The sequence below is a fragment of the Bubalus kerabau genome, chromosome 8 (assembly GCF_029407905.1).
Source record: "Bubalus kerabau isolate K-KA32 ecotype Philippines breed swamp buffalo chromosome 8, PCC_UOA_SB_1v2, whole genome shotgun sequence".
Classification (NCBI taxonomy): domain Eukaryota; kingdom Metazoa; phylum Chordata; class Mammalia; order Artiodactyla; family Bovidae; genus Bubalus; species Bubalus kerabau.
The window spans coordinates 73,808,222-73,817,551 of NC_073631.1; the positions used below are offsets into that span (position 1 = coordinate 73,808,222).

General features: G+C 41.6%; 1 long non-coding RNA gene across 1 annotated transcript; it reads left to right on the forward strand.

The window, feature by feature from the left end:
* Positions 1 to 3,204: 3,204 nt before the first annotated feature.
* Positions 3,205 to 8,045, forward strand: LOC129659342 (uncharacterized). The gene is made up of 3 exons (XR_008718005.1): positions 3,205 to 3,542; positions 3,631 to 3,813; positions 7,952 to 8,045. It is a non-coding gene; the product is annotated as an uncharacterized LOC129659342 (long non-coding RNA).
* Positions 8,046 to 9,330: the final 1,285 nt, after the last annotated feature.

Genomic DNA, 9,330 nt, shown 5'->3' on the forward strand with positions numbered 1-9,330 from the left:
GCATATGAGGCTCACGAATTTGCTTGCTGTAAATTTCCAGCACCTGTTTATGATACAGCTTTACTGAGAAAACAGCTCCAACAACTTTATAGAGTGTGGCTCATGAATGTTATTAACCATTTATAGTGCATGTTACAAATTTTAAAAGGTTTTCAACTTTACAGACAATCTATAGGTTTATGAATTGAAAGCCACTGAAATAAATCATCCTTGGTAATGAAAGGGAAAAAGGGACATGATATAATTTCTATTTGTCAAGACATAATGATGTCACCATCCATTTATACTCTGCATTTAAAGGTTGAAGCTATTCAACAAATCTCTCTCCAGCCAAATACATCAGGTGCCTTAATGGAGGCCACAGCAGAGGTTCCACATATCACCCACCAATTAGAACAGGAGGTAAAACTTGTTTTTTCCTAGCTGAGCAATTCATTTGAACAATAACTTTTAATGTAGTGAATAATAGCAAAACCTCAAAAATGTAATCACTTATAGATGATCTCTCTGAGTAGTTTGTAGATTAAACACATTTGCTTCTGGAGGTGCTATTTGTATCCCAAACACTGCTTTGATTTATTGATTCCATTAATCAATAACTCAGTTAATAATTAAAAAGACAGAATATGGGGCTGTTGGCCAAGATTTACCTTAACAACATGTACCTATATACACAGCTGCCAGGAACAGTTGAAGGGGTTGTTCACTGCTCAAAGAGGCCAACCTGAGGGCCAGTATGGGTTGAAATATAGTCTTCAATCCAGAGAACAATCCTCTTGCCCTAACATTGGCTATATTTGTCAAGGGAATGGGGCACATGGTGTCATACAGACTATTGACATCCTTTGTACTTAGGGAATATTGGATATAGGATAGTCTTAGAAAAAACTGTCTTAATTCTGCCTTTATGGCAGCCCACCTGCTAGGGAGTACCATGTACGTTGTCACTAAGTCATGTCCAACTATGCAACCCCATGGACTGTAGCCCAGCAGGCTCCTCTGTCCATGGGATTTCCTAGGGAAGAATAATGGAGTGGGTTGTCATTTCCTTCTCCAGGGGATCTTCTTGACTCAGGAATTGAATCTGCATCTCCTGCATTGGCAGGCAGATTCTTTACCACCGAGCCACCTGGGAAGCCATAGGGCATACCAGGCAACACTAATTCCTCACCCAAGACTCAGTGCTGGTTGAGTGTAAACTGAACGTGCCAAAGAGCTCAGTGAAAGTCCTGGCCTCATTTAAATTCTGTTTGGTGGTTGAGAACACCATCTCTCAGAACTCTTACAGGAGATTCGTTCTGATTGGGAAAATGTTTTGAGAAGTTCTTGGAACAAAAGTGGAGCTTAAGAACATAAAGTTTCAGAGAAAGGGGGGTGTTGCTCTCGATAGTAGAAAGGATAACTAGAGCATGGGCTGTACAAGAGAGGAAAGGCTTCAAAAGGAAAAGGGGGAAAGATTAGAGAAGAGAGAAAGGAGCACCACAGCCCATGCCTCCTGTTGTGCAATGTCACCCCTTCCTATAAACACCTTCCAGTCACCAGTAAGGTCTACAAAATTCATAAGATTCTTGGTACAGTTGGTTGCTTGCAAAAAAAATAATAATTAAAATAATTAAGTGATTCAATTCTGCTTCCAGGTCAAAATAGGCACATCAAGTGAGGCTGCAGGGACCAGAAAGACCCCATGTGTGTGACTTTGACTCCTTCCAACTGTGAAATCTGGGGCCTGGAGACAATCTCTCTTAGCACAGGAGGAGCTTCTCCATTCCAGGATTCCAACTACACTCTCTTTTACTAAGTGATAAAGAAAGATGTTTGTAACAAGTACTTCAGTGCTACGCATACATCATCTCATTTAATCTTCAGGTGGAAGATGGAATTATTCATTCCATTCTGCAGCTCAAGAAACTGAGACTTATACATGGTTATAATATCTGCTCAGAGTGACAAAGTCCATGAGGAGTGGAGCTGGGACTGACATCTCAGAGTTCAGTTCAGTCGCTCAGTCGTGACTGACTCTTTGCAACCCCATGGACTGCAGCATGCCAGGCTTCCCTGTCCATCACCAACTCCTAGAGCTTGCTCAAACTCATGTCCATCGAGTAGGTGATGCCATCCAACCATCTCATTCTCTGTTGTCCCCTTCTCCTACCACCTTCAATCTTTCCCAGCATCAAGTTCTTCTCTAATGAATCAGTTCTTATGGGCTTTTCTTTCAATGAGCAAGTGTTTTTTAATTTCATAGCTGCAGTCACCATCTGCAGTGATTTTGGAGCCCAAGAAAATAAAGTCTCTCACTGTTTCCATTGTTTCTCCATCTATTTGCCATGAAGTGATGGGACCAGATACCATGATCTTAGTTTTTTGAATGCTGAGTTTTAAGCCAGCTTTTTCACTCTCCTGTTTCATCTTCAACAGGAGGCTCTTTAGTTCCTCTTTGCTTTCTGCCATTAAGGTGGTATCATCTGCATATCTGAGGTTATTGACATTTCTCCCAGCAATCTTGGTGCCAGTTTGTGCTTCATAGAGCAAAACATTTCACATGATGTACTCTGCATATAAGTTATATAAGCAGGGTGACAATATACAGCCTTGATGTACTCCTTCCCCAATTTGGAATCAGTCTGTTCCATGTCCAGTTTTAACTGTTTCTTCTTGACCTGCAAACAGATTTCTTAGGAGGCAGGTCAGGTGGTCTGGTATTCCCATCTCTTTAAGAATTTCCCATAGTTTGTTGTGATCCACACAGTTAAAGGCTTTGGCATAGTCAATAAAGCAGAAGTTTTTCTGGAATTCTCTTGCTTTTTCTATGATCCAACGGATGTTGACAATTTTGTCTCTTTTGGACTGATATCTAACACTTTCAGAATCCAGAGGCTCTATTCTTTTTTCAGTAGTGGTAAAATCCACATAACATTAAATTCACCATTTTAACCATTTTAAAGTCTACAATTCAGTGGCATTTAGTGTATTCATAATGTTGTGCAACCAGTATCACTATCTAGAGAACATTTTCATCAACCCCCACACACAAATCCTCAATGCTTAAGCAGCCACCTCCACTCTCCTCCCCCTCCCCCTCCCTCCAACCACCCAGAAATCATTAATCAGCTTCTGTCTCTCTGGGTTTGCAGAGGCTCTATTCTTATCTGCTATATTGTACCCAGCACCCTGGTGAAATATGGAAGAGGCTTTAGGGTGCTCACTACAGCTCCCAACCAAGTCACGGAGATTAAGAGCTACAGCTGGACAACAGAAGCATTGGGATGTATCGAGAGGGGAAGAGGTTGTCCTGGTAGTTTTACTTGTAAAACTACATTTTCAATGCCTGGGTCTTTGAGTTAAGATACAGGTTAAAGATGTGAGGGAAGCTGAAAGTTGAAAGCTTAAGTTATAGAAAAGGATGAAAAGATTCCAAGCATCCAGCTTGGTAAATCATGGAGGTGAAGAAAGGGGAGTCATCGTTAAGTGAACAGAAACACACATGGAAAGGCTTTTGAGGAGATAGAGTCCCTCCTCGTTATGGGAAATGATTCACGAAAGTGAGTGCTTTTAACAGTCACGATCTTTTTTTTTTTTTTAATTTTCAAAATATTATTTTGTTCTCATACTGTACTGCTGTCTTAACAGCCAGGAATCACTGCACTCCTGGCTGCAGGAGGTACAGACTATGTGCTGTTACTAGGGGAGCAGGAGGAAGGGCACCAGGCACTCGGTGATCAAGCAGCTAAACAGAACAAGACGAGAAGGAGCTAGTGCCAGGGCTTTGGATGCTTCAAAATGCACAAACCTCCGGAATTTTTAAAGTAATAAGTAAGTCTCTATTTCCTAGGTTCATGGATGGTCTTTGGGGTGGTCGATCCCACTTGGACCACTATTTGGGGTATTCTGAGAAAGGAATTACTCTATGTAAGCGTATGTGAAGTTGAAATATAAAACAGCTGTCTGATCCCTGGCCCAGGTGAAAGGTCTCCTAAGCTTTTTTGATTCCCCAAGAATCTGTCCCCTTGTTACTTTGCCAGGTTCTACTCTCCATTTAACACAAGCTTCAATCTTACAACACAGGCTTTCAATTTTTCTGGAAGAATACAACTCTCTTATTCCCCCATCACAGACAAATCTCTGGGTCCCATTTTTCTTTGATCCCTTCATCTGTAGCTACCTGCACCCAAAGTGAAAGTGAAAATGTTAGTCACTCAGTCATGTCCCACTCTTTGGACTGTAGCCTGTCAGGATCATCTGTCCACGGAATTCTCCAGGAAAGAATCCTAGAGTGGGTTGCCATTCTCTTCTCCAGGGGATCTTCCCAAGGGATTGAATCCAGGTTTGCTGCATTGCAAGCAGATTCTTTACCATCTGAGCTACCAGGGAAACCTCACTTTCCTCCCTGCACCTACCTGCTGCAAATTAGCCTAAGCAAGCAGTTTTCACCTAGGAGTCCGGGAAAGGAATACTGTGCCCAATAGGATGTTTGAAGTTCAGGGAAAGAAAAGAAAAGGTAGCGTCTTCTCTGTCATGATTTGGGACTCATTTTTGTCTCCACATGGCCGGAAAGTGGACTGTGTGCCCTTCCTCCTGTCCACTCCTGGCACTTAGGCAATGCCTCGCAGGGAAGACCTGAATGCCCAACCACCTTCATTCTGTGAGTGACCTGAGCCTTCCACAGAGTGACCGTGGTCTGTTTCCCTTTGCTCCACCAGCTCTCTGCCATACTTGCTTCAAGGTGCAGCTCTAAGCTACTTGCAGCTTAATCTGGGTCCCGGGAATTTTTCTCCTTCCTGTATTTCTTTAGCACATTTATAATCTATGCCACAAAATCTAGCATGCATGCATGCTAAGTCACTTCAGTCATGTCAAACTCTTTGCAACTATATGGACTACAGCCCGCCAGACTCCTCTGTCCATAGGATTCCCCCGGCAAGAACACTGGAGTGGGTTACCATGCCCTTCTCCAGGGGATCTTCCCAACCCAGGGATTGAACTCACACCTCTTATGTCTCCTGCACTGGCAGGCAGGTTCTTTACCACTAATGCCAACTGGGAAGCCCTATAAAATCTAGCATTTGAATCTAATTTAGAGCATGGTTCTCAATCCTTAATTTTAGCTCATATTTCTGCAGGTAACAGTGGCTCCTCATCGGAACTGCTTTTGAGGTGAGAAGGTGTAGGCTGAACTCCTGCCTCTGCCCATCATTGTGTGACCTTGGAGAAATCCTATAACTTCTCTTTGAAGAATAGGGATAACAACACTTGCTCCCTCATTTATTGATAAGCATCTAAAGATTTATGAGATTTATTTATGAGATCAGGTGTGTGAAATTATGTTGTAAAGCACACATGAACAATATATTGTCTAAATCTCAAGAGTCCGGGTCTTGTGTCTTCCAATTAGGTTGTGATTTCCTTACCAATCATCATCATTCAACTTTAAAAAATAATACAATATCTTTTTCTAAATTAATAAATTAATTTTAAGCCAAAATATTTATTTCCAGTCTCCTTTTACTGTAAAGGGCTTCCCTGCATTTAAATGCTAACTTGAGCATGCCAAACAATTTGGTGCAGGCAATTCTTTTTAGCTTCCTGTGTCTTATTATCCTTATGCTAAGAACAAAATCCCATCTTCTGCACAATACTATAGGCAGAAGAAAATATACCCAATATGGAATTTGTGAATTGAGAGAGGCATTGAGATGAGTGTACCCATTACGGGGTTAAAGCAGGCTCAAGGCTACAAAACAACCAACAGTGAAAAGAATATTACAAAAAAGATAGTTTATATTTGCTAAAGAGAACAAACTTTTGGAGCCTTCTAGAAGTGCTTTTTAATATACAATTTATATGCTAATTGTAAATCATTTGAATATATTAGCTAAAGCAGGTTCCCTAAGGACCTACTGTTGGTACAATTTGTCCTTAAAAAACAAAGAGAGAGTTCAATACTTGAAAAGCCCATATCTCCGCAATGGTCTCAACAGCCTACCTAGTATGCCCCCAGTGCTCTACAATTTCCTTCCTTGTTCTATCATCTTCGGCCACGCTGGCTTCCTCACTGTGCCTCACAAGAGCCATCTGGGGGTCTTGACACTGGCTGTTCTCTCCAGGTAGAGTGCTCTGCTCAGGACTCCCATGACTAACTGCTTCCCTCCCTTCAAGCCTTTGCTCAGACATTCCATCCTCAGACAGGATACTCTGACCACACTACAGAAGTTGAATTTGCAGTCCTCCTTTTTGTATGCTGTTATTCTGCTCTATTTTTTCCATAGCACTGATCACCTGTTAAGACAATAGATAACACACTTCCTTCTTGAATATATCACCTCTCTTTCCCGGGCAGAATGTAAGCTTCACAGGCAGGAATTTTTGTTTATTACTGTATCCCAAGCACCTAGAATGGGGCTTCCGAGGTGGCACTCTAATAAAGAATCCACCTGCCAATGCAAGAGATATGGGTTTGATCCCTCAGTTGGGAAGAGCCCTTGCAGAAGGAAATGGCTACCCGTTCCAGTATTCTTGCCTGGAGAATTCCATGGACAGAGGAGCCTGGCAGGTTACAGTCCAGGGGGTCACAAAGAGTCAGAACAACAGAGCACAAGTACCTAGAACAGTGCCCGGGATGTAGACACTCAGTACACTGTTTTGAATGAAAGAATACTAAAGGTGCTTGGTGTTTGTAACGTGGGATTTGACATCAAAGATTTACCTGGAAAGAGAGATTTCCAAGGAGACTTCAGAGATCCTCTGGTGAAAAAATGAAAAACAGTAGAGCAGAAAAACAATGGAATAGAGAACATGAAAAACAGTAATGAGAAAGAGGAAATAGAAGCGGAATGAGGAAGGAAGGGGAGACCATGGGTACCCTTTTCCTCATGGAACCAAATTTTTCACACAATATACAGTTTGCTTTTAATTTATTGTTTGTTTATTTTGCTCTCCTTTAGGCTGGTCAGCAAGGAACTGAGAGTAGAGCTGAAACAATCTAAAGGTTTCTCAGTGGCCTGTGAATTCCTGGAGGTCAGGGCAATTTGAACAGCAGCCCTAAAAGATCTCAGCAATAAGATAGTTGGGGAGGATAAATTGCTTCACTCTCCCCATTCCAGAGGAGGTCACCCTCATCCCAAAACAGAGAAGAATAGGCGGAAGGAAGAATTGACCAGGTCTCTAAATGAGCCATAGTATTCATGGTAAACATCTTTCCTTTGAAAGTGAAAGTCGCTCAGTCATGTACGGATCTTTGCGAGTCCATGGACTAGTCCATGGAATCCTCCAGGCCAGAATAGTGGAGTGGGTAAACTTTCCCTTCTCCAGGGGATTTTCCCAACCAGGGATCAAACCCAGATCTCCCACATTGCAGGTGGATTCTTTACCAGTTGAGCCACAGGGCTTCACGATATGCAGTGGAAGTAAAGAGTCTCAACCACTGGACCACCAGGGAAGTCCTCAGGCTTCTCAACATGAACTGGATTTCATAGGGCTTCCAGAGAGAGTATGTGTGTGATAGAAGGAGGGAAGGTGGGGAGACGGGCATTGGGCTTAATCTGCCATTCTCTTTTATAATCCATTCTAAACAGAATTGGATATTCATCCAAGTCTTTATCTGGACACTCATGGGCCTTGAGTAAACCAGGAAGTGATGTTTTCTATTAATAACAATCCATAGTTCAGAATGCCCATGCCAACATTTAGCCTTTAACTTGATACTTTGTTCTAAAATTTAAGCATGACTTTGGACAAAAATGAAGGACTTAGGTTCCCTTACTCCAGATTGTATAGGATTCCTTCCTGGTTGCAAGGGCATTTGTTAACTTATTTTTCTTTAGAACCATAACCTATTTCCTAAAGTGTCCTAATACATTTCCCAGATTCAGAAAGGAAGAGAGGAAGGAGGGAAGAAAGAGGAGAAGAATATCACTTATTTTCTTCCCCTGAAATATCATCCTCCCTTTGTCAGTTTCCTTTGTGGATATGAAGCCACCTCTGCAGTGCCCTGACCTTGGCCACACCCGAAAGCAGAAGCTTCATAAAGGAATAACACACTTGATGGAATCAGGTAGGAAGAATATATCAGTCATATTTCTCAAATGAGAACTTAGCGCGATTCAGACTCAGCCTCCACTTAGCTATGCGTAGGTCAAGAACAATCCCCAATGGTTGGGATCTGAGACTGATATTTTCTTTAATAAAACACAGCAATGGTTAAATCATGATGATGTATGACAGAAATCAAACCAATATTGTAAACCAATCATCAAACAATTAAAAATTAAGAAATTAAAAAACACAGCAAGAGACATGTTGGTTCCCCATTTCTTGCTGTTCCCCAATCTCATGCACTCCTAATAAAACAGGCTTAATCCTGTTACACAGTATGGAAGCAGGTTTTCAAAAAGAAATTGGATTTCTATTGATTGCCAGCCGATGGAATTCTTACTGCACACATGGGTCTGTGAGATGCTGCTTATGCTACTGCTGTGGGCAATATGCTGGGCAACTATGTTTTTTCAAGAGACAGCCACACATAGTAATATAATGCTTGAGGTTTTTATCTTTTCCTATTAGGCAGGAGTCATTTCAACAGGCTCTCCTTCAAAAGAGAACATGACAAGCTATATGACTATGTGTCCTGTACTGTTATGAGCCCCCAGTCACAGTGACTAGAGTTTCGTTAAGCACAGACCTCCCTATAGATTAGAACATATATCTTAAGCACCAATGTTAAAGTTAATGCAAAAGTTCAGAGGTGCAAAATAATTTAAATGTGCCCAAGTAGTAGCAATAACATCTCTAAAATCTCACCAGTGAATTATGGATATGTGGAATATTAAAAATGCAAAGCTAACTCAATTTGCATTTGCAATGCCCCCTAGCTATTACGGGGAGGAGGAAATTGCTTTCTGCTGAATTCAAGGGCACACTACTTAGTGCTGTATTTAAGTCAAGGAAGAAAATCATTCATTTTTATTCTACCACTTAACTTGTGCTTATGTAATCTGTCTGGCACTGGAGTCAGTTGTCTGATATTATTTTCAATCACAGAAAGAGAATATATAATTCAATCATTACACCTTGATTTTCACTTGCTTGGCGATCTTCTGGAGTCTTATTACCACCAGTAAATGCCAGTCTGTCATCATTCAGTGTTCAACTCCAGGTCCATTTCTGACAGACAGCACCAGCCATGAGCATTATTATTTTTATTTTTGAGGAGGGGAATGAAGTAAGGATAAGGTTACATTTCCCCAATCAGCTGGGCAGATACTGCTGCTAAGCTGCTAAGTCACTTCAGTCGTGTCCGACTCTGTGCGACCCCATAGACGGCAGCCCACCAGG